We start from the raw sequence: 25,352 nt of genomic DNA on the forward strand, positions 1-25,352 counted from the left end.
ATAGGTGGGCCATCTATGGTACCGTCCTGGAGAACCCATTTAATTGTTTGTCATTGTTGTTGTAAGGTGACTTTAATAAGAGTTCCGGCTGCACTTTTGAGTCCCGCTGCTGTATCGCTATATATTGACTTGCCTGTCACATTATTCCTCTGTAAACCTGCTCCATCCATAAATAAACAGTGGAGCTCCAGCCGATCTTTTTGGTCTGGTTTAATGGGTTGAATTGCCTTTTAATGTGCGGATGAGCCGTCACTCATGGATGTTCTATAGTGCAGTATGAACTCTCGATGAACCTGCCTTTTAAATATTCCCTTTAAACCCTCTACTTCACATGTGATAACATTTGTAAAGCCTGCCAGCGAGAGTCCCAGTCAGGAGAGGCATCAAAGAGAGAGTCAGAGGCTTTTATAACAGAGGGAGGCAAGTAAAACGCATCCCGGAAATCACAATACTCAGCAGACCCCCACCACCGCTGTTTTTGGAACAGTTCAGGAAACTTTTCTCGGCTTATAATTTCTGGTCGGAATAGTCATCTCTTCGAGATACTGCCTCTTGTCATCTTTCAAACAGTGTCTATACTTATTTTCTGTAAATGTGGTCTGCGCCTATGGGTACCAATCTAGTTACGGGAATGTAGCTTGGGGGCATGGATATAGAATTCATGGCTCTTGGATATTGTTCTTCACCTAATATGTCAAGAAAGAATTATTAGTATAGTTTGCAACTTGATCGAAAACAGGCCAAACAATCAACAACTCCTCAGGAAACATTAGGAGAGACGCATAAGCGGTGGCCTAGTATATCTAGCACTACCTATCTAAAGTGGAACAATGGACTGGATCTGTTGAACTTCCACATGTCTGAAACAATTTTGCCATGAGTAACTTCTTCAAGTTTCTGTTACATTTACATCTCCCCATGAAAGTTTGTACATCCACTTGGCACAAGTAGATAAACTGTGGAAAAATGTTCAACATTTCTGGAAAAAAGCTAAAAATTTTAATGTGCCATACATCTTAGTGTAAGTAAAGTAAGGGTGGCCATACACATTAGATTAACATTGGCCAAAGCCAATGATTTCGGGCAGATAGTGGTGTCCCTAGTTTCCATCGACAGTAGATGACTAGGGAACAAGGTCAAGTGGGTAATCATCTGTTCTCAAGGAGTAGATACATATATATATATATATCTTCAATTGAACAGTAACATGGTGCAGTCTATGTAGGAGTCCAGAATGGTGATCTGGAGAAGATGCTCTAGGAGATATACTACCATCATTATAATGAAGGAAGGTCACTCCCATGAACTCCTTTGGTTGGGATCTTGAGCTACTTGTACACTCATGTAAGATGCTTCACACACAATTTGGTTTGTGCTATCTCTTGTGGCATTTAGATCATCATCAAAAATTCAAGGTGAAGATCAGAAGGTGGTGACTTCGCCAGTGCTACATATCTACCATTGTTTCCATACCTGGCGGCATACCACTAGGCTTGGTCCACACAGCACAAAACTGAGATATGGAGGTAGTTTTACTTGTGCATTCCAAAGGTTCATTGACCTTGTTAATAAGCACAACTTACATACACATGGCATATTAAGCTGGTGACCCTGACAGAACCTGGATGCATCTACTAAAAGCTTATAATGGGCCACCAATCAGATCGCTTTGCCTTAAATGAAATCTGACACGATCTAGTTTTATATGTAGGCTTTATCTTTAATATTAGTGAATGTCACTAATGGCAGTGTCTTCAATCAGAGTTTCCCGAGTGGTGAAGGTGACTTTGGATTGCATTTTCTAAAAAACGCTCTGCTTAGAATATACTGTTGGAGCCAGCAGGTTGTCGTTCAAAATAGCAAGTCCTTGTAATTTTGTGCTGTTTCAATAGACAAGCATTAAACTGGCTGCTAAGCCCTTGCCGTACATCACCAACAGAGCACTAACCACTAAGTATAGAGTAGACTGGGATCTGAATGACGTCATTTGTAATGCTGACGTTCCTATGTTGGTTAGACAAGTAGTGACCTTCACCAAATTACTCAAAACATCATAATTTTATCCAGATGGGGCTTCATTCCAAACAAGGCTTATTTACAGGACTTGTGGGCAACAATTAATCACCCAATTCCCGTATTAGAGCAGCTTTGTGATCAACAATTATGTACCAGACCAGGCAATGAGATGTTGGTTGTCAGAGAATGGCATAGCACACACAGGCTTGGAAGATCAGAAACTTTTACGTAATGGTGAGGCTCAGGAACAACTTGGTGGCTACAGTTCAAGTACACAAGCTTAACAGTTTATCTCCCTAGAAAGTTCTAACCAAAAACTTTTAGGTAAAAGTCAAAGGCAGTTGTGTTGGATACCATGGTGGCAACTAGCCAGTGGGCCTTGGTCATGGCAAGTAATGGTGGCAGGTGATTTCCGTCAATATCACCTCCAAACGGATCTGTCTTCTACTGCATCTAGAGGGCCCATCATTGTGTCTAAGCCTGGACCAACCGGGGAACCTATGGTACTGGTGGGCCAGTCTGACGCAAAATTAATCAATGGATCACCAATTGAAGAGGTTGTCTAGTCAAGTTGCTGTCTCATGGCTGTTTTACAGTTAAAATGTGATGTTTAAGCTTTTGGTCTTTCTAAAGCTGAACGACATAGAGAAACTTTACTATCCTCTATTAGGCTGTAGCCGAAACCTGTGTTGGATATGACAAGCGAACAACCCTGTGATGTCATGAGCTACTCAAGAGCTTTCATAGGAAATTCTTCAATTACCAGTTATGGTGACCTCAGATATTAGGGGAATCTAATCAAAACTAATGCAAAGGAAAGGGTGTGCATTGTCCCAGAACAATTAATCAGACTGTTACAATGGTGGCCCATGCCCACCACTGTCCAGTTCCCTCCCTCTAGCACAGTTGCCCCTTCTCAGAAGCCAACAAACAGGATCTGCTCACCCCCCTGCTACTCACCAGCAGCAGTCCTGTTCACCGGCGTCCCTTGCGATCTATGCAGGCCATGGCCTGCACTGCTCTGTGAAGGCCTCCAGGCCTGTATTTACGGTGAGCACGCTTCCTGGCTCTTGAAGGCTCTAGTTGCTTCCAGTCAATGGCTGGTTCCGTGTGTCTATTTTAGGCACCTTCCCCAGGTGGAAGGTACCTGAGCTTAGGTCCCTAGTGTGCTAATGTCCCAAGTGTAGGTGTGCATATCTGTTTGTCTTCAGCTGTACTGTACCTCTGCCCCTTCATTGACTCTGAGATGCCTGCCCCGACTATAGCCTGGCTACCATATTGAGTATAGTCAGTTTCACGGATATACATGAACTCTGCCTGCCTTGACCTCAGCCTGTTTCTGACTATGAATATCGCACCCCATGCGTCAGTTGCCATCTAAACCAGGTCTATCTCAAGAGATATTGGCCTGGTGGTTCCACTGCAGCGAAGTCCAGATTCCTGTATAGGGGTTAAAGGTTGTAAACCAGGAGACTGCCAGGATAACGCCATTAGAGATAGCCCAAAGCCAAATTGGTTAGTTGGTATAGTGCAGGGATGGGCAAACTGTGGCTCTCCAGCTGTTGTAAAACTACAACTCCCAGTATGCCCAGTCAGCCTACAGCTATCAGCCTACAGCAGGGCATGATGGGATTTGTAGTTGTACAACCGCTGGAGAGCCGCAGTTTGCCCATCACTGGTATAGTGGGTCCACACCCACTGGCCGTTACAGATTGTAGCTCTGTAACAGCACACCATGTGGCCAAGCATGGTACTGCATGTAAAATTATTGCTATTACCGTTATTATAGATAATACTAACATTACTTGATTTTTATTTATATTCCATAGCCTTGATAATTCTGTGCATATTGTGCTTACCTAATCATACAAATGACAAGATGGAACATTTTTAAAGGTGTACATATCCAGCAAGGAGGCTATAACATTGTAGTGGTCATATGATAGTATCCACTTCTGGAGACCCCTCTAAGCCACAGCTCATTGTGACCACGTCTTATGTGATCTCCCATTTATTCAGACAACATTTAATCATAGAGCGAAGCTGGGGTTGGAGAAGACGAGGCGGCAGATAGATATAATGACTGGGGTGTGGATGTAAGACTATGCACCAGACCTTCACACATATTATGTAAGGCCTCGGCTCATCTCCGCAGAGTGTTTCTGACACATCGGAGTCACATGCCGAAGCTCAGGAAGAATCTACCAGGAGGATACTGTCAGGAATGGTGATGTGGTTGTCATGGCAACAGGAAATGGGCACAAGCGCCTCGTAGAAGATAGATCCGAGTAAGTGGGGACGGATACAACGCATTGCTACAGGGGCAGGAAGCTGAATTATCACATCTTAAATAGAAATGAGTGCACAATGCGCTGTAACCGTAGTCTGTAGGACACTGCACAGGATGTACAGATGCAGCAGATTCGAGTTTGCCATGTGGCACGAATCATCGTGATATTTGCTGCTTTACAGAGGACTGCCGCTGAGCCTTACCTTATCACAAGTGATAATCCACTTTGAATAAGGAAATGTTCTGTTTTCTTAAAGGGGTTGTGATAACTGCGATCACAGACATTTAACCCCTTAAATATCCTGGTCAATTGTCACCACTGCATTTGAGAGTTTTTTTTTTCCAGGGAGTACTGCACTCCCGGTGCCCGAATGGCTTCCCTGCTCTGAGATCGGGGAAGCAGTTCATTCGTTGTGGTAGCCTGGAGCCTTAGGAAGGATCTAAGGCTACCAGCTCCCATGGAAATTCATCGGAGTCTATGGGAGCAGTGATTAGACAATTGCATGTTCAAGTCCCCAAAGAGAGACTTTAACCTCTTGCCTGCCGCTGCACGACTTTATACATCATGCTGGTAGGCTCTTAACCTGTAACCCGACGTATAAAAGCATCGGGTTACATCGCGATCTACTAGCACCCTGTGAATTAACCCCTTCCTGTCCTAACAACGGCAGAAAGGGGTTAAATCATTTTAAAATAAAAAAATAAAAAAAATAAGTAAGAAAATTCATTAAAAAATTAAAAAGTTATAGCAAGTTCTAGTATTAGTAATAGTATAGCAGACTACGTACACACATACACCCCCCCCCTTTTTCGTTCATAAAAAAATAAAAAATATATATTTATTAGTTTTAGCAATAGTATAGCAACTCGGGGTAATTCCCATATTGTTCATGAAAGGCCAAGATGGGCATGACTCTATAATGTTACATTACAAGCCTGGTTGGCTACAAAGAGTTAACAACCGAGAATGTAAACAATCTGTCTCCAGTCCAGACATGGATCCAACCTAATCCGTCTCTTGTGGGCTCTGGTGCAATACTCTGCCCAGCACAAATTCTCTATGGACGGGTATCTTGTGTTTTAAATCTGTCACATGGACTCTCTTCAGGGTTTTAACCGATACACTGAACCCCATATGGTGAGAACAGCCAGGGCCTGATTGGAGGCCCCACTCTCCTGCTGGCCCAGGGGCCCAGGCTCCCCTGATTTCCAGAAACCCCAAGGCCCCTTTCACACGGGCGACTATTCCGTGCGGGTGCGATGCGCGAGTTGAACGCATTGCACCCGCACTGAATCCTGACCCATTCATTTCTATGGGGCTGTGCACATGAGCGGTGATTTTCACGCATCACTTGTGCGTTGAGTGAAAATCGCAGCATGCTCTATATTGTCCGATTTTCACGCGACGAAGGCCCCATAGAAGTAAATGGGGTGCGTGAAAATTGCATAGCATCCGCAAGCAAGTACGGATGCGGTGCGATTTTCACGCACGGTTGCTAGGAGACGATCGGGATGGAGACCCGATCATTATTATTTTCCCTTATAACATGGTTATAAGGGAAAATAATAGCATTCTGAATACAGAATGCATAGTAAACTAGCGCTGGAAGGGTTAAAAAAAATAAAAAATTATTTAACTCACCTTAGTCCACTTGATCGCGGCCCGGCATCTCTCCTTTGTTGAATAGGACCTGTGGTGAGCATTAATTACAGGACCTTTGATGACGTCACTCCGGTCATCACATGGTATGTCACATGATCTTTTACCATGGTGACGTACCATGTGATGACCGGAGTGACGTCATCAAAGGTCCTTTACCTGTATTTAATGCTCACCACAGGTCCTATTCAACAAAGAAGAGATGCCGGGCCGCGATCAAGTGGACTAAGGTGAGTTAAATCATTTTTATTTTCTTTTAACCCTTCCAGCGCTAGTTTACTATACATTCTGTATTCAGAATGCTATTATTTTCCCTTATAACCATGTTATAAGGGAAAATAATACAATCTTCAGAACATCAATCCCAAGCCCGAACTTGGGTACCAAACATGCGCTATTTTTCTCACGCGAGTGCAAAACGCATGACAATGTTTTGCACTCGCGCAGAAAAATCGCGCATTTTCCCGCAACGCACACGGCTCTTATCCGGGCTAAAAATATGACGCCCGTGTGAAAGAGGCCCAACTGGCTCTATATCAGGCTGTAAAGTAGCTAGAGATATGAGTCAGGTCTTTTTTTAAGCTAAAAATCTATGACCAGGATTAGGGGGGCAACTGTTAGGAACTGGGTTGTGAATGAGATGCTCTGGGAATACTCCTGACCCGATCTCCAATGGCTCTTGTGCTGCTATCCTGGTCTTATTTGGATTCTTAGCTTTAAAACCAGACAAGACCTTATAGCTCTAGCTGCCATACAGCCTGAGAAAGAGCAGGTTCGAGCAGCCTCCCTCAAGCTGGTCAGTGTGGAGGAGTGAGTGAGGGGCTGAAAGGCAGCAGGAAGAAGGGGAAAGACCTAGATCTCCCTCTTCCCGTATAACTGGACATGACTACAGGAGGAGGGGTAACATGAACATATCTGGATGTCATCAACCCCACATCAGTCAGCATGCAGAGTTACCACTTTCTTCACAAAAAAAGGGTCGAGAAGATGAGCGCGTACTCATCTAATCAGTCCTCTGCACCTAATTAGGTTGTTTACTGATGCCAGGGCCTAGGAGTGTTTCCAACAACTCCTTGATGCATTATTATTTTTTGCCAATGAGTGTATATTCAGTAGCAGCACAGTTTATAGCACTTTTACATTCAGGGGGCATGGTGTGTAGCACTATTAGGGTCCATTCACACGGCCGTGTGTATTTTGTGGATCCACGGATCCGCAAGACACAGACATTGGCGATGTGCGTTCCGCATTTTGCGGACCGCACATCGCCGGCATTCTCATAGAAAATGCCTTTTCTTGTCCGCAATTGCGGACAAGAATAGGACATGTTCTATTTTTTTCGGGATCGGAATTGCGGATCCGCAATTACGGATGCGGGCAGCACATCGTGCTGCCCCATAGAAATGAATGGGTCCGCAAATCCGTTCTGCAAAATGCGGAACGAAATTGCGGACGTGTGAATGGACCCTTATATTGAAGGGGCATGGCGTGTATAGAACTATTACATTTAAAGGGCAAGGTGTGTGTAGCAGGAGCACGGTGTGCGGCACTTTGATAGTTTTGTATTAGTACAAAGTGAAGGGATGTGCTGCAAAAGCCAGAAGCTAAAGACTTCAGCAACGACCTCTGCAGAGGGAGAAGAGATGCAGCAATGATGTGCAGGGCTGATCTAGTTGGTGAAACAACACACCACATCTTACCACTTCTTTTACTGGGTAGAAATATACCAGTATTAGGCCTCATTCACACGTCAGTGTTTTGGTCAGTGATTAAGGCCTCTTTCACACGGGCGTCAGTTTTTTGGCCCGGATAAGAGGCGGGTGCGTTGCGGGAAAATGCGCGATTTTTCCGCGCGAGTGCAAAACATTGTCATGCGTTTTGCACTCACGTGAGAAAAATCGCGCATGTTTGGTACCCAAACCCGAACTTCTTCACAGAAGTTCAGGCTTGGGATTGATGTTCTGAAGATTGTATTATTTTCCCTTATAACATGGTTATAAGGGAAAATAATAGCATTCTGACTACAGAATACATAGTATAATAGTGCTGGAAGGGTTAAAAAAAAGTTAACTCACCTTATCCTCTTGATCGCGTAGTTCCCGGTCTGTTCTTTGCTAGCTGTGGGCTGAATGACCTGTGGTGACGTCAGATCACATGCTCCAATCACATGGTCCATCACCGTGGTGATGGAGCATGTGATCTGACGTCACCACAGGTCCTAGCCGGTAATTCATCATTAAAGAAGCAAAGAACAGACCGGGAACTACGCGATCAAGAGGAGAAGGTGAGTTAACTTTTTTTTAACCCTTCCAGCACTATTATACTATGCATTCTGTATTCAGAATGCTATTATTTTCCCTTATAACCATGTTATAAGGGAAAATAATACAGTGACTAGACTGTCACCTAGCAACCATGCGTGAAAATCGCACCGCATCCGCACTTGCTTGCAGATGCTATGCGATTTTCACGCACCCCATTCACTTCTATGGGGCCTGCTTCGCGTGAAAATCGCACAATATAGAACATGCTGCGATTTTCACTCAACGCACAAGTGATGCGTGAAAATCACCGCTCATGTGCACAGCCCCATAGAAATGAATTGGTCAGGATTTAGTGCGGGTGCAATACGTTCCCCGCATGCATCGCACCCGCACGGAAAACTCGCCCATGTGAAAGGGGCCTTAGAGCCAAACCCAGGTGCGACTCTAGGCACAGAACAGGTGCAGATCTTTCCCTCATCTCTGTGGAGGCTCCAATCCTGCTTTTGGATCACAATCACTGATGGAAATCACTGACCAAACACTGACGTGTGAATGAGGCCTTAACCGGACTCCAATTGATCTATGTAATGTGCAGGGATCGGTTGTTGTATTCAAATCATTAGATTAGCTCTGGTGCTGTATCTATGTACTGAGCTTGGTTCTGGTTCTGTACTTATATAATAAGCTTGGTTCTGGTGCTGTATCTATGTACTGAGCTTGGTTCTGGTGCTGTATCTATGTACTGAGCTTGGTTCTGGTGCTGTATCTATGTACTGAGCTTGGTTCTGGTGCTGTATCTATGTACTGAGCTTGGTTCTGGTTCTGTACTTATATAATAAGCTTGGTTCTGGTGCTGTATCTATGTACTGAGCTTGGGTCTGGTGCTGTATCTATGTACTGAGCTTGGTTCTGGTTCTGTACTTATATAATAAGCTTGGTTCTGGTGCTGTATCTATGTACTGAGCTTGGGTCTGGTGCTGTATCTATGTACTGAGCTTGGTTCTGGTGCTGTATCTATGTACTGAGCTTGGTTCTGGTGCTGTATCTATGTACTGAGCTTGGTTCTGGTGCTGGTGCTGTATCTATGTACTGAGCTTGGTTCTGGTGCTGTATCTATGTACTGAGCTTGGGTCTGGTGCTGTATCTATGTACTGAGCTTGGTTCTGGTGCTTTACTTATTTTAAGGCCTTGGTACTAATGTTGCCTTGGTGATATGAGAATGGTTCTGGGGCTGAATTAATGTAGTGATCTTGGTTCTGGCTATGTATTTCTGTGTTAAGCTTGGATCTAATACTGTACCTGCAGGCAATGTTGTACATGCAAACTTGTATTTAGGGGGTGTAAGGAGAAAGAATAGAACACTTCTGTAGGCTGTGCTGTTCACACTTTACATCTTTTCCCCCCTTCTCTCCATTCATAGTCTAAGGGAATGGACTCTTCGTGGCAATGTTAGTGCACATATATGTCTATAGGTAAGAAATGGATAAGTGCGATGTAGTGAGTGTGAGTACAGACGTAGATGGTGCTATATCTATAGTATAGTGCATGTTGCACGGCCAATTACTCATGGTACACAGTGTACCAATCTTGATAAATGTCCTTTAGTATATGGAGGAGGACGCCCTCAAGTTAGTTGGTGCCTCCAATAAATAAATGTACTCTGAGAACCCTTAAATTAACCATACCCCGACCAGTGGGCACCTACTCCACATGTGCTCGTCACTGCCGTCGTCTCCCCGGTATAGTTGACTGCAGGATTCATGCTTGGCTTAATTTGGAGATTTTGGGTTTATTTAGCCTGCGATGTGGAAGCAGAGACTGTTCTCGGGATATTCTCTGAAGACACAGATAAAAGTTCCCTTCACTTAGCATCCAGTTGTTTTCCTGTAGGCTGATAATAAGTGTTGGTGAGGGCACGTCGGTGCCCCAGAAATGTCAGCTTACCTTCTCTACGTCTGACCTCTCCGTCCTTCAGAACTTTCTTTGTTCAGGAGTTGTTGGAGCTGCTGGAGGAAGAGGGTTAAGCAATGGAATGATCATGTAATGACATATGGTGACAAGAAGAAGATTAGCAAAGGCACCCCCCTCCCAAGACACAGCATACCAAGTGGGGTGTTTTAAGATATATTTTTTTCACCAGGATGTACTTGTTTGTGTCTACGTTTCTAATGCTAGTAAACACATATGTTCATGTTTATCTCGACTTCCCGCTTATAGATGTATTGCTATTCATTTTTAAGTTACTTAAAGGGGATGTCTCACTTCAGTAAGTGGCATTCATCATGTAGAGGAAGTTAGTACAAGGCACTTACTAATGTATTGTTATTATCTACATTGCTTCCTTTTGCTGGCTGGATTCATTTTTCCATCACATTATACACTGCTCGTTTCCATGGTTATAACCACCCTGCAATCCAGCAGCAGTGGCCGTGTTTCCACACTATAGGAAAGACCAGTAGCCTATGCGGTCCCGGCCATCAGAGAGGCTGGCGCTTTTTCCTATAGTGTGCAAGAACGGCCACCACTGATGGATTGCAGGGTGGTCTCAACCATGGAAACAAGCGGGGTATAATGTGATGGAAAAAATAAATCAAGCCAGCAAAGGAAGCAATATGGACAATCACAGTACATGATACATGCCATTTGCTTAAGTGAGACGACCCCTTTAAGGGGCTTTTTCGCTGTTTAGGCAGATTATCGCCTGTGTAAAAGTGTCGCCGATAACCCGATGAATGAGCGAAACGTTCAGTAACAACTGTGGAGGAGATCTCTGCATGTAAATACAAAGCTCTTCTCCACTGACGAGCATGCTTCTTTCCTGACAATTGCCTGCTACATCGGGCCATGTTAAGAGGCCTTTAGTAATGTCATTCTCATTATTCCTCGAGATGAAGTGGAGCTTCCATATTCGCTTTACCTCGGGAGGAGTTTTGTGCTCCCTGCAGAGTATTGCACACTATGAGCTGTGAAGAAGGTGGTGAATTAACATATTTGTGAGCACATAAATTTAAATAGTTGTTATTTTTTTAAAACCCTAAAAGCGGTTGTCTCATCTCAGCAAATGGCATTTATCATGCAGTATTGTGATCATCCATACGGAATCATTTAATTAATTATTCCATCACAATATGCACTGCTCATATCCAGAGGTTACGACCACCCTGCCATTCAGCAGCAGTGGCCGTGCTATGTACAAGAATATAACTACTGTGACACTGCTCCTATGTACAAGAATATAACTACTGTAATACTGCTCCTATGTACAAGAATATAACTACTATAATACTGCTCCTATGTACAAGAATATAACTACTATAATACTGCTCCTATGTACAAGAATATAACTACTATAATACTGCTCCTATGTACAAGAATATAACTACTATAATACTGCTCCTATGTACAAGAATATAACTACTATAATACTGCTCCTATGTACAAGAATATAACTACTGTAATACTGCTCCTATGTACAAGAATATAACTACTGTAATACTGCTCCTATGCACAAGAATATAACTACTATAATGCTGCTCCTATGTACAAGAATATAACTACTATAATACTGCTCCTATGTACAAGAATATTACTACTATAATACTGCTCCTATGTACAAGAATATAACTACTATAATACTGCTCCTATGTACAAGAATATAACTACTATAATACTGCTCCTATGTACAAGAATATAACTACTATAATACTGCCTCCTATGTACAAGAATATAACTACTATAATACTGCTCCTATGTACAAGAATATAACTACTATAGGGGGCGGGGCTTGACCAGCGTCCTGACCGGCTGCATGTGAAGAGAGCTCTCCTCTTCATAACCTCACAAAGTGGTTTATTTCGCATCCTGACTACAGAATTATGGGGAAAATCGGCAGATATATACCCGGAGACCGTCCTGAACACCTCAAGCAAGACCGGGGACCCTCCGAAATGGAGAAATTCTTTAATAAGCGATCTGCAGCTCCGGTAGCTGAGCGGCCTAAGATGGCGCCGCCGGATCCTGAAGACGGCATGGAGGAAGCTGAGAGAGCGGATAGCCCGTGCACTGAGGGCTCTCAGGGATCGCAAGCTGAAGCAGCTGAACCCATCTCTAAGCAGTTCCTGCAGCAAGCGCTCATGTCAGTAATCCAGCCGGTGATGCAGGAGCTCACTGAGATTAAAGAGGACATTAAACATATCGGCCATAGAGTCGAGAGGCTTGAAGCTACACAGGGGGCCATCTTGGAACATGCCCGCGTGTTGGGAGATAACAGTTATGCCTACCTGTCTTCCCTGGACCATGCTTATGCACTGATCGAAGATCAGGAGAACAGGAGCAGGCGCAAAAACGTACGCTTCAGAGGATTACCAGAAGCGGTAACACACGAGGACCTCCCTGCAGCAGCGTCGGCCATTTTCACGTCCCTGTTGGGCCCTGAAGGTGCGTCTGCAGTCACAATTGAGCGCATTCACCGCTCGCTGCGGCCTAAACCCAGGGAAGGGGAACCCCCTCGTGATGTAGTCTGCGGACTCTTGCGGTACGTAGATACCGCTGCGATTTTTAAAGCGGCTAGAGAAAAAGGAGAAGTAAAATACGAGGGCAACAAGATTCTCCTGTTCCAGGACCTCGCGCCTTCAACCCTGAATAAAAGAAGAATCCTGCGGCCTGTCACCGAGATCCTACGCCACAGCAAGATCCCCTTCAAGTGGCTTTTCCCCTTCGGGCTCACCTTCTCCAGAGACGGCAGGAGGTGCACGATCCGGACCCCCAGTGATCTGCCGGCGGCCTGGGAGCTGCTTAACACCACGCCACAGGACATACCATCATGGCTGCCCTCGGCGGACACTGGCGTCCCGCTTCCAGAACTCCCTGAAAGCTCCAGGTGGTCGAAGGTGCCAGCAAGAAAAGGCCCAAAAGCTAAACAAAGAATTACCTGAACATTCGCAGCAGGTTGTATGTGGGTCTTTGTTAATGCGGGCCCCCCAGCTTCTGCCCAATATGTGTCAGGAGCGCACTTAAAATAAGGGCGGTTGAGGCTTTGCTGGCCTATGTTGGAAAGTTATATGCGTTTACTGTTAATATGGGTGACCCCCATAGAAGTTCGGTTTGCAGTGCTTTCTTTTAAGCTGGCACTCAGAGGGTGCATAAGTCATATAAGATAATACTTTGTGCTACCTGGTTTAAACAACTAGATTCACCTTAGTAGTCAGAATAGTGGCTATGTCCACACAAATGTGATATCTGTTTGGCACACTTTGTGGGGCGGAAAAGCCGATTTGTGACCTGGAGCAGTACTGCCTGACACTGAGCATGTCAGCCTGCTACCACTTTGTCACCGGCGGTTCCCTAGCTCCTACATGGAGTTTCATCATCTCCTTTGTTTACCTTGGGCTTGAAGAAGTCCTCATGTTGTCATTGCTCACAACCCTCTTGCTCAAGGGTACAAAGGATCTTGCTTATGGCAAGGCGTTATTTTGTTTGTTTTCCCCTGTTTTCCTATCCATGTACGCATATTACAGTGTACGCAGCTGTGTGCATATCTCATTACAAGTATGGCTGCAGTTAACTGCACCTCATTCAATGTGAGGGGGTTTAACACCCCCCAAAAGCGCTCGCAGGTAATCAGATTGCTAAAGAAAAGGCACACAGATATCTGTTTCTTTCAAGAATTGCATCTGAAGCTAGGACATGTTCCCAAACTCTCCCAGGCTTACTTCAGTCAGTGGTTCATCAGCTCTCATGTTAAAGCTTCCAGGGGCGCGGGGATTGCCATCTCCAAAAAAGTTCCCTTCTCCCTTATTTCCTCTATGTCTGATCCGGAGGGACGCTATATATTCATAAAGGGTAGGATGGGGACTACTCTGGTAACACTAGCAAGTCTGTATAGCCCTAATCGGGGCCAAGGGTTATGGCTGAGGCCTACACTGTCTAAATTGACGGCTTTTGCAGAGGGTATCTGTCTGGTGGGGGGAGACCTCAATGTGGCTTTGAACCCACTAATGGATGCTTCTGATCGCTCCTCTCAGTTGACTCAAGCAGCCATTGGCAGGATTAACAAGCACTTAGCAGGGGCTCACTTATTGGACACCTGGCGTCTGACCCACCCTACAGATTTGGACTACACATTCTTTTCAGCCCCACACAAGGCTTATTCCAGGCTAGATTATATCTTTATTTCTGATATCCACGCTGGATTGGTAAGTAGCTCCACCATTGAGCCCATGACGGTGTCTGATCACGCTCCTGTGACGACATCAGTGGTGTTCTCTGAACTTCCTCAGCCTGCCAGGCAATGGAGACTGAATGAAACCTTGCTGGATGATGTGGAAGTGGTGAGAGACATAGAAGCAAAGATACAACAATTCTTTAAGGAGAACACCACGGATGACGTCTCTGTCGCCACGGTATGGGAGACGCATAAGGCGGTCATAAGAGGGGAGCTGATTGCTTTAGGCAGCAGAAAAAAGAAAGAAAGACAAAAGATTTTCCACACACTGTTAGAGCAGATAACAACCTTAGAATCTCTGCATAAGAAAACTAAAACTATTGAGGCCCAGCAAGAGCTGGCATTAGCTAGGAAAAAATTAAAAGACCACCTCAACTATCATCAGGCAAAGTCTTACCAGTATGCCCAGTTCCGTTTTTATGCCCATGGGGACAAGGGGACGAAGCTTATGGCGGCGCTCCTTAAGCAGAGAAAAGATGCTTCCTATATAGCGGGTATTAAAAATAAAAATGGCAAGCTGCTGCACAAAACCTCAGAAATTGCTGCAGAATTCCATAACTTCTATAGTATGCTTTATGGCCTCAAGTGCCCGGAAGGTGACACGGAAGCCACTATTGCAGAGACGGCTGATGCATTTTTGAAGGGTCTGAATTTGCCCAAATTAGAGAGTAAAGATAAGGAGCAACTCACTGCCCCAGTCTCATTGGAGGAGGTAGGGAAAATCCTGAGCTCCATGCCAATGGGGAAATGCCCGGGACCCGATGGGTATTCTGTGGGGTATTATAAAAAATTTTCAGCAGTTCTGTCCCCGCGCTTAGTCACTTGGTGCAATTCCCTTTTGGATGGCTCCACCCTCCATAAGCAATCGCTAGAGGCGACAGTCACAATCCTACCAAAGGCGGGTAAAGACCCGAACCAGTGCGGCAGCTACAGGCCGATTTCACTTCTTAATGTTGACGTGAAAATTTGGGCGAAGTTGCTGGCTTTACGCCTCGCTCCCCTTCTGACTAAGTTGATTCATCCGGACCAGGCCGGGTTTGTGCCTGGAAGAGAGGGGAACCAGAACTCGTGTAGGGTTCTGTCAGCAATGCAGTTAGCAAAAAAGGAAAAGGCCTCACTGGTCCTTCTGGGTGTGGATGCGGAAAAGGCCTTTGACAGGGTGAGCTGGGACTATATGAAGAAAACCTTACATAAATTTGGTATCCCGGAGCAATTCCAAAACGCGGTCATGTCTTTATACCATGAGCCTAGTGCCCGCATAAGGGTGAATGGTACGCTCTCTCAACCATTTCCGATTACGAATGGGACCCGTCAAGGTTGTCCTCTGTCACCTACATTATATGTTATGGTAATGGAGACACTGCTGCAAGCTATAAGAGAACACCCTGGTATAAAAGGCCTAAGGGTCGGAGGTAGTTCTGCTGAATATATAAATGCCGCTTATGCGGACGACCTTTTGGTTATGCTCACGAACCCTGTCGAGGCCTTTCCGCATCTTCTATCCCTTTTTGAACTGTATGGGAGGATCTCTAATTTCAAAGTTAACTATACAAAGTCAGAGGCGCTGAACGTTTCGACACCAAGCAAGGTGGTTTCCTCTCTGAAGGGCACAACCCCGTTTATTTGGCAGGGTTCTCATCTTTCCTACTTAGGTATTAAATTACCAGCAGATCTAGACCAAACCTTTAGCTTAAACTACCAGCCCCTCTTGAGCGAGATACAAAAACAGCTCCACTCACTTAAAATCCCGTATGTGTCTTGGATGGGTAGGAAGAATCTTTTAAAGGCCTTCATTATGCCCAAGCTCCTCTATGCAATGCAGATGTTACCCATTTTTCTACCTATGTCTTTTTTCTGCCAGGTCAGGAGATTATTTAGAACTTTTCTATGGGGGGGAAAGTCAGCAAGATTGGCACATAGCAGACTGATACAACGTAAGGGTACGGGGGGTTTTGGGTTACCGGACGCACATTTATATTATCAGGCGATACACCTGAAAAGATGGATTCAATTACATGCTACTAAACTCCATACTTGGGGTCGTGAACTGGAGATGGCTCAACTCTCCCCTGTCCAGAGAGCGGGTCTATGGGGTCTCACTTCCTCCAATCTCAGGTCACAAATTTTGCTTAGAGGCACTGCCTCTGTAATTCAACAGGTATCTGGCAAACTTAACCTCTTAAACAACCCTTCTCCCTCTATGCCAGCTGACCTCCTTCCTTTTGCTGTAAGGCCAAATTCTAAACAAATAGCTGCGACATGGCAAAGACTGCGTAGGTTCACAACTGGGGAGTTTTTAGGGGCGTCCTCAGGTGACATACAAGCTCCTCATCCATTGCACACCCTTATTAACTCAGGCAATTTCTTGGAACTAATAGAGCTCAATTCAGTCTCCAAGCCACTTATTGCAAGCAGCAGACACAAGCCTACTCAGTCATGGTTTGAGAAAATATTGACATGTGAGTCCTTTCCGCGCAAGCTGATCTCCCTATGCTATTTGGCCTTGGTTAATCCCCGGTCCCCTGGAATGCCGCAATATCTGAGACACTGGGCTGCTGAACTTGGATTAGAGCTGAGTGAAACTGACATTATGAGAATACACGCACACTCTCACGGCTTTTCAAGGTGCACCAGAGTGCAAGAGCACACATATAAAGTTCTTACCCAGTGGTATTTAACTCCAAAGCAAATGTTCATTAGGGGCATGAGACAGGACGACAAGTGTTGGCGATGTCTGGAGGAGGTGGGGACTCTGTCTCACATCTTCTGGTTCTGTCCTAAAATACGGCCATATTGGGAGGGGGTTTTATCCTCTATTCAGAAGATAACAAAAGTCAATATTGTGGTGCCTCCTACCCTTGTGCTCCTGTGGCTCCCAACTCCCTCTTTCTCTCCCTCAAAGAGATGCTTGACCACCCAATTACTCCAGGCCGCGAGAGTACTTATCCCACAGCACTGGTTGAGTACGGAACCCCCCTCAGTGGAGGCATGGCTGAAAAAAGTAGACCATATATGTCGTATGGAGGAGCTTGCGAGTTGGGAGGACAGGAACCACAATAAGTATGTCAAGCTGTGGTCACCATGGTTTCTATTTAGGGACGATTCGTCTGTGCCTCCTAGATGTACTTAACCAAGAAGAACGTTAGGCGGAGTAATACTTGCGCGTTGTTGCCAGATAGCCTGGAGTGTGTCTGTGCTGAAGATATTTAGTACCTGCTTATATGCCTAAATCTGCGTCATGTACTTCCTTTGATTGAAGAGCTACGTATGTACAAGTGTCATGGATGGATTGTTGTTTCTTAGTTTTTCCCCCTTAATTTCTCCTCCCTTTCCCCTTCTTCCCCCCCCCCCTCCTTCCTTACCCTCCCTCCTATCCCTACATTCTTGTGTTATTTGATTCAATAGACATGCTGCAAGACTAGTGTACATTTTAAGGGCTATCAAGTATTTGCCATATCGTATTACCATAATGTGATGTGATTATACTGTCGGTACCTGTGCGTTGAGCATCTTTAATGTACTGTTATTTATGCATGGAACTATGTTCAGGCCTGTGTCAGGGACCAGATATGTATGTTTTAAGCGATGTGCGCTTTTGATTGTCTTTTGATTGTCATTTTGATTGTCATTTTATATGATACGGCAGGACGTAGCAATACGTCATTTCTGCTATTTTCTCAATAAAAAGAAAATTTTCAAAGAATATAACTACTATAATACTGCCTCCTATGTACAAGAATATACCTACTATAATACTGCCTCCTATGTACAAGAATATAACTACTATAATACTGCTCCTATGTACAAGGATATAACTACTATAATACTGCCTCCTATGTACAAGAATATAACTACTATAATACTGCCTCCTATGTACAAGAATATAACTACTATAATACTGCTCCTATGTACAAGAATATAACTACTATAATACTGCCCCCTATGTACAAGAATATAACTACTATAATACTGCTCCTATGTACAAGAATATAACTACTATAATACTGCTCCTATGTACAAGAATATAACTACTATAATACTGCTCCTGTGTACAAGAATATAACTACTATAATACTGCCTCCTATGTACAATAATATAACTACTATAATACTGCTCCTATGTACAAGAATATAACTACTATAATACTGCTCCTATGTACAAGAATATAACTACTATAATACTGCCCCCTATGTACAAGAATATAACTACTATAATACTGCCTCCTATGTACAAGAATATAACTACTATAATACTGCCTCCTATGTACAAGAATATAACTACTATAATACTGCTCCTATGTACAAGAATATAACTACTATAATACTGCTCCTATGTACAAGAATATAACTACTATAATACTGCTCCTATGTACAAGAATATAACTACTATAATACTGCTCCTATGTACAAGAATATAACTGCTCATATGTACAAGAATATAACTACTATAATACTGCTCCTATGTACAGGAATATAACTACTATAATACTGCCTCCTAGCTGTGAGGACGTGTGTAGGTGGTTCTCCTCATGTCTGGAGCTAGCCCAGGGAAGGGCCTCCCTGGGCGGGGAACTTCCCCAAGCAAGGCCCGGGCTTCCAGGCCTCCACTGGGAGGAAACTCCCAGGCTTTCTCTAGTATGGATACAAGTCCAAAAGTGAATCCTGTGACAAGGAATGGCCAGAATGGAGGAAACACCAGTGCATTAAGTGCAAGTAAGGAAGATGGAGTAACAGTTGTGGTTCCAGAAGGAAAGAAGGATTCAGCAGCAGTGAGTACATCTAAGAATGGTGCAGAGAAGCAGACCTCCAGCCCAGGCATGCAGCGTCCAGTGCAGTATAGTGATCCCCAAAAGGTATCTTCTGTGAGTGTAAATCCAAACCTGCAGGCTGCACAGGAGGTGAGACAGGGCGCAGCACATGCATCAGGTGTGCAGCTCACCCCTCCAGCACACAGGCAGCGGAGGACATCTCTGGAGAGGCTGACATTACAGCAGAACCTGCAGCAGTGTGAGGTGGTGACCATGGCACGCTTAGGCCGCACCAGGTCTCAGTCTGGAGGTGGCAGCAGCAAAAATGATGAAAGATCTATGGATGTGGCACAAGAGAGATCTGCAGAGAAATCTGATGGAGGCTCCAGATCTGCTGAGTTCAAACAGCCTGAGAAGCTGCCCAAGACTGGATCCCAAACGAGAGAGACCCGTGCACCTGAGCTGCAGCTAGCAGAGGAGATCCCTGCCCTGGTGAGGAACATGGAGGAGCTGAAGGGACACAAACAAATGCTGCAAATGGAGATTGACTGTGTATACAAGCTGAAGACTGCAAATCCAAACTGTGCAGCCGTGTACGACCGTAAGCTACACGCACTCAGCTTGGAACTTGGTGACCTGGTGAAGCAGATGGACATTGTACTGGACAGGATGGGACCACTTGCTGAGTCCTATAGGAACCAGGATCGTTTTGCCAGCCAAGGCCTGAACCTTGAATCTGTTTTTTCTCCTGCTGAACTGGATTCCAGTGTTACCCCTGAGGAGGCCCAGCAAGCGACAAGACCTGTGCTGCAAGCCGCAAGGTTTTCCTTTCAAAAAGGAGAGATTTATAAACAGGACAGTTTGCAACAGCGGCCACAAGGATCTGCAGCTATCCCTGAGGAGACACATGGACCTCGGACACCAGCACTACAAGTCCCAGGAGGCACAGTGCAGCAGGACAATGGACATGCATCCGTACATCCAGGTGATGGGGTGGCAGAGCAGATTGGAGAGCACCCGACAGTTTAAGGAGGGTGATGAGGGACTGGTGGTGTCCCCCTTTAACCTTACTAGGATATGGCAGGCCCCCTGATCTTCCTTATGGCAGGTTTGGGGAAGGCAGGGTTAATGGTGCCGGGGAAAGAGTGTGAGGAGTTAATGGAGGGTGGTATTGCCGGGAAGCAGGAAGGGGAGGTGGTTGCTGCTAGGGGTATATATACGCCCCCTTCTGCCCCTGCCTCTTCCTCTTTTCGGAGAAGGCAAGCTGGTAGGTTCTCTTGCTTGCTGCCTGTCCCCCCCAAGAGTATGGCTGCAGGAGACGCTCGCTTGCGGGATGCTCTCCTGGCACGGTTTAGTGAGGAAGGTGAGGGCTGGCTGCGCTCGTTTTTGAGCGGCTTGAGCACTCCCGCTTCCTCTCTCCCTCCTGCGCCTGAATCGTTTGCGGCGGTGGGTGCACCGCAGGTGGCTGTCCCCCCCCCCATTGCCCCGTCTGATGTTCCGGTCGGTCGGCGTTCCAGCCGTACTCACCGGCCTCCTGTGCGCCTGGGGCACTCGCCTCCTCCCTCCCTGGGCGCCGCTTCGGCTCCGGTTTCGCCGCGCAGGCGCGCTTCCTCTGTGCGGCAGACGCGAGTGGTTTCGCGCCGGCCGGAGTTAGCCCCGCCCCTTCCGCTTCCGCCTCCTGGGCAGATTCAATCTCGGTGCGCGGCGGTGTGGGGAGCGGGAGTTTGTGCAAGCATGGGATCCCACCATAGTTCCCAGGAGGATTGCGAGCGGTCATTAACCCCTCCGGACTCGCAGCAGGCCCCTATTCTCCCTCCTCCTCCTCCCTCTACTTTAGTACATGGGAATGGGGATGGCATGTTGCTTTTACCAGGTGGGCGGGGTCGGTTAGTCAGTTACCCGCACCCCCCCTCCCTGCTGTGGGGGTTGTGCCCATTCACCCCCCCCCTTCCCAGCTTCCACCTGCCCTCCCACTATCCCAGCCAGCTGCGGTTCCTCCCCCTGCTGTTCGCTCGCGCAGGCGCAGGGAGGTGTCCATGTCCCCCTCCTCATCAGTTGATGGCAGGAGCAGGGGCCGCCGGGGGCGCCGCAGTCGTCGTCCGCGGCGCGGTTCCCGGTCTTCTAGGCGCAGTAGGCGGTCCAGATCCTCTCGCTGGCGCTCCCCGTCGTCCTCAGACGGGTCTTCGGGCGCTTCGGGGAGTCTGTTCGGACACCGCGTTCCCGGCGGGACAGGCCGGTCCCTGTTGAGCTGTCCAGGGCATCCAGCCTGGTGAATTTGGCGGTGCACAGGAATGACGTGCCTGTACCTGCATTGGCCGCGACGGTACCTTCTCCTGCTGGTGAGTACCAATATGCTGGGGCGTGGGGGGCTGGTGGGTCCTCTGCGGGTTTGGAAGTGTTATTGAAGTCTTTATTGGACAAATTGCCGGCCTTGTTGCCCCCGGCGGCACCGGTGGCGGTTGGGCCAGAGTTGGTCGGCGGCTCGGGCCGACGGCGTCGTCTGCATCTGAACGGGCCCCACCGGTGCTGGCGGGTGTGCATAAGGATTCTTTTTTCTGCGGGGTTAGCCCTTTGGGTTCGCATTTAGAGGAGGCGGTGCGTGAGAAGATTTGGTCCAATCAGTATGTGGACATTTGGTCTCTGGTGTCAGTTGACCAGCACACGGTGGATAGGGAGAAACGCTTCTTGGATAAGCCTTATGATAGGAGGGTGAAGGTGTCCAAGACTATGAACAATTGGTTGCAGGCGTTTGCAGTTTTGGGGTGCGTTATGGGGCAGCGGCACCCTGAGCGCTGTGTGGAGTTGTTCATATATTTGGACACTATCTATAGTGCGTATAAGGCTCATGGGGGTAGCGCATGGTGGAGGTATGATGAGGAGTTCAGGAGGCGTTTGGCGCTTCAGCCGGAGCTGGGTTGGGGGGTGAAGGCCACGGAGGTGTGGCTTCGCCTGATGGTGTCGCAGCGCCCGCCTTCCTTTCCTGGGGCGGCCGCTGGTGCTGGGGCCTCGGCAGCCCAGGGGCCAGTGGCCGTTAGACGACCAGGCGCGTGCTGGTTGTTCAATGAGGGTTTCTGCAAATATGCCGGTTTGTGTAAATACAAGCATGAATGCTCGGCCTGTGGCGGCCCTCACGCAGCGGGTAGGTGTACCAGATCCCAGGTTAGGCCCGGTAGGACCCCCTCGGCCTTTGAGCATAAGGACGCCAGTCAGCGTGGTAGAGATGGCACCGTGGTTAAGCAGGTATCCCAATAGGGAGGCTGCCGTGACCCTGTTTGAGGGTTTTTCTGACGGGTTTTTCATTCCGTTTGTTCTTAGTCGGTCTCCGGTTTACGCTGATAACCTTAAATCTGTTAGGGAACACCCGGGAGTCCTTGAGACTAAGTTGCAGAAGGAGGTTTCGGCTGGTAGGATGGCTGGCCCCTTTGTGGCCCCGCCTTTTTCCAATTTGAGGGTTTCGCCGTGGGGTGTGGTCCCCAAGAAGGAGGCGGGTAAATTTCGCCTTATTCATCATCTGTCTCACCCCCGTGGTATGTCAGTGAATGATGCTATCCTTCCTGAGGAGGCCTCCGTTACGTATGTGTCTTTTGATAGGGCTGTGGCGTTGGTGCGTAAGGCGGGACGGGGTGCCCTTATGGCGAAATCGGATATTGAATCTGCGTTTAGGTTGTTGCCCATCCACCCTGATTGTTTTCATTTGCTGGGGGGTTGTTTTGAGGGCCTTTTTTATTACGATATGTGTCTACCTATGGGGTGCTCCATCTCGTGCCATTATTTCGAAATGTTCAGCTCATTCTTGGAGTGGGTTGTCCGTGTTGAGTCGGGGTTGTCGTCTGTGATTCACTATCTCGACGATTTCCTTTTTGTGGGCTCACAGGAGAGTGACGGCTGTCAATTCTTGCTGTCCACGTTTTTGGGGTTAATGGCTCGCTTTGGAGTCCCTATTTCGGTTGAGAAGACGGAGGGCCCGGTTACTTGCCTTTCCTTTTTGGGGATCGAAATTGATTCGGTTGCAATGGTTTTTCGGCTTCCGGGGGACAAGTTGAGTACCTTGGTGGGGTTGATTGAGGGTTTTTTGGCGGTGCGGAAGGTTACCTTGCGGCAACTCCAGTCCCTGTTGGGTTTGCTTTGTTTTGCGTGTCGGGTCATGCCTATGGGTCGGGTTTTTTCGCGTCGCCTCTCTTTGGCGACGCGGGGAGCCCGGGCCCCTCGGCATCGTATTCGGCTTACGAGCTCGATGAAGGCGGATTTGAGGGTGTGGAGTTCCTTTTTGGGTGCCTACAATGGGCATACTTGCTTTATTGCGGAGGTGGTTTCGAACTCGGAAATGGCGTTGTGGTCTGATGCGGCTGGCTCTTGTGGCTTTGGTACAATACTGGGTACGGAGTGGTGTGCGGCCCCCTGGCCTGAGGAGTGGCGCGCCTTGGGGCTTGTTAGGAATTTGACTCTGTTGGAGCTGTTCCCTATAGTGGTGGCGGTGGAGATTTGGGGTGACCGTTTAGCGAACCGGCATGTTTGTTTTTGGTCGGATAATCTAGGGACTGTTCAATGTATTAATCGTTTGTCGTCCTCGTCCCTCCCGGTGTTGGCGTTGCTGCGGCATTTGGTGCTCCGTTGTCTGGAGCGCAACATTTACTTCCGGGCCAGGCATGTTCCGGGAGTTGATAATCGTGTCGCTGATGCTCTTTCTCGCTTCAATTGGCAGGTGTTTCGGGAGCTTCTTCCGGAGGCGCAATCGGATGGGCAGGAGTGCCCTCAGTTCCTGTGGCGGCTGGTGGCCAGCAGCTGCTATCCCTCGTGAGTGCGTCCGTGACGCCGGCAACTTGGCAGGCACATGGTAAGGCCTGGGCTGACTGGTTGGCGGTGAGCGGGGGGAGAAATGTGGCTGAGAGGGATGATGTTCGCCTGGAGGTGACTGTTGAATGGATGTTGCGGATGAGGTCTATTGGGGTCTCAGCCCCTGTTGCGCGGCGGCGACTGGCTGGAGTGGCGTTTTACTTTAAATTGTGTGGATGGGCGGATGTGACGAAAGTTTTTGTGGTAAAGCAGGCTATGAAAGGGTGGCAGGGGAGTACGTGGTTAAGGATAGTAGACGGCCTATTTCTTTTGCGTTACTTTGCCAGTTGGTTGAGTGTTGTGGGACTGTTTGCTCGTCAGCGTTTGAGGGTTCCATGGTGGCGGCTAGTTTCTGTCTCGCCTTCTTTGCGGCTCTGAGGGTGGGTGAACTGGTGGCCCCTTCAGGTGTTCGGCCTGGGGGTTTGGCAGTGTCGGATGTGGTACTTGGTAACAATGCGCTCAGAGTCCGTATTAAGAAGTCTAAGACTGACCAGTTGGGAAAAGGGGTGTGGCTGCCGATATTGCCGGTTTCGGGGCTAGCTTGCCCGGTCAGACTGGTGGGGGAGTATATGGCGGTTCGGGTGGGTGGTGTGAATTTTCTTGCGCATGCAGGATGGGTCCCCGTTTACGAAGTTCCAGTTTTCTTCGGTTTTGCGCAGCTGCTTGAGGCAGTCAGGGGTGGAGCCGAGTGAGTTTGGCACTCACTCCTTCCGTATTGGTGCGGCCACGGAGGCGGCTAGGGCTGGCTTATCCGAATCCGAGGTGATGCGTATTGGTAGATGGCGGTCAGCCTGTTTTGCGCGTTATATTCGCCCGGATTTGCTGGTCTGAATTCCTCAGTTTTTCTGATGTTAAAAAATAAAAAATAAAAAAAATAAATATAGTGAGAAAATTTTTTGTCGTGTATATATATCTTTAGAGTACGGCGTGGTGTGGTATATGTTCATTGGGTGATATGCTGCTGTTCCTGTTGCGGTAATATTTATGTGTTTGGTGTATTTGTCTTTTCATCTTTCTTTCTTTCAGGTGCTGTTCGGCCGGTGGTTTGGCTGTTGGGCCATTCTTATATATTTTGGGCTGCGCAACGGGCGGAACGACGGCCTGGAGGTCGGAGCCTTGGATTCAGGGAAGTAGAGGTGTTTTGGAAGGGGATACGGGGCCTTAGGTGGTCTCAACTGTTGCCTGAGGTGGTTGACATTGGTCTCCGATCCGTGGGACCGGTGGTGCTGGTGATCCATGCGGGCGGGAACGATCTTTGCGCCCTGCGACTTACTGAATTGATGGCGCTCATGCGTTCGGACCTTGAGAGGTTTCCGGCT

Source organism: Bufo gargarizans, chromosome 1 (assembly GCF_014858855.1).
Source record: "Bufo gargarizans isolate SCDJY-AF-19 chromosome 1, ASM1485885v1, whole genome shotgun sequence".
Classification (NCBI taxonomy): domain Eukaryota; kingdom Metazoa; phylum Chordata; class Amphibia; order Anura; family Bufonidae; genus Bufo; species Bufo gargarizans.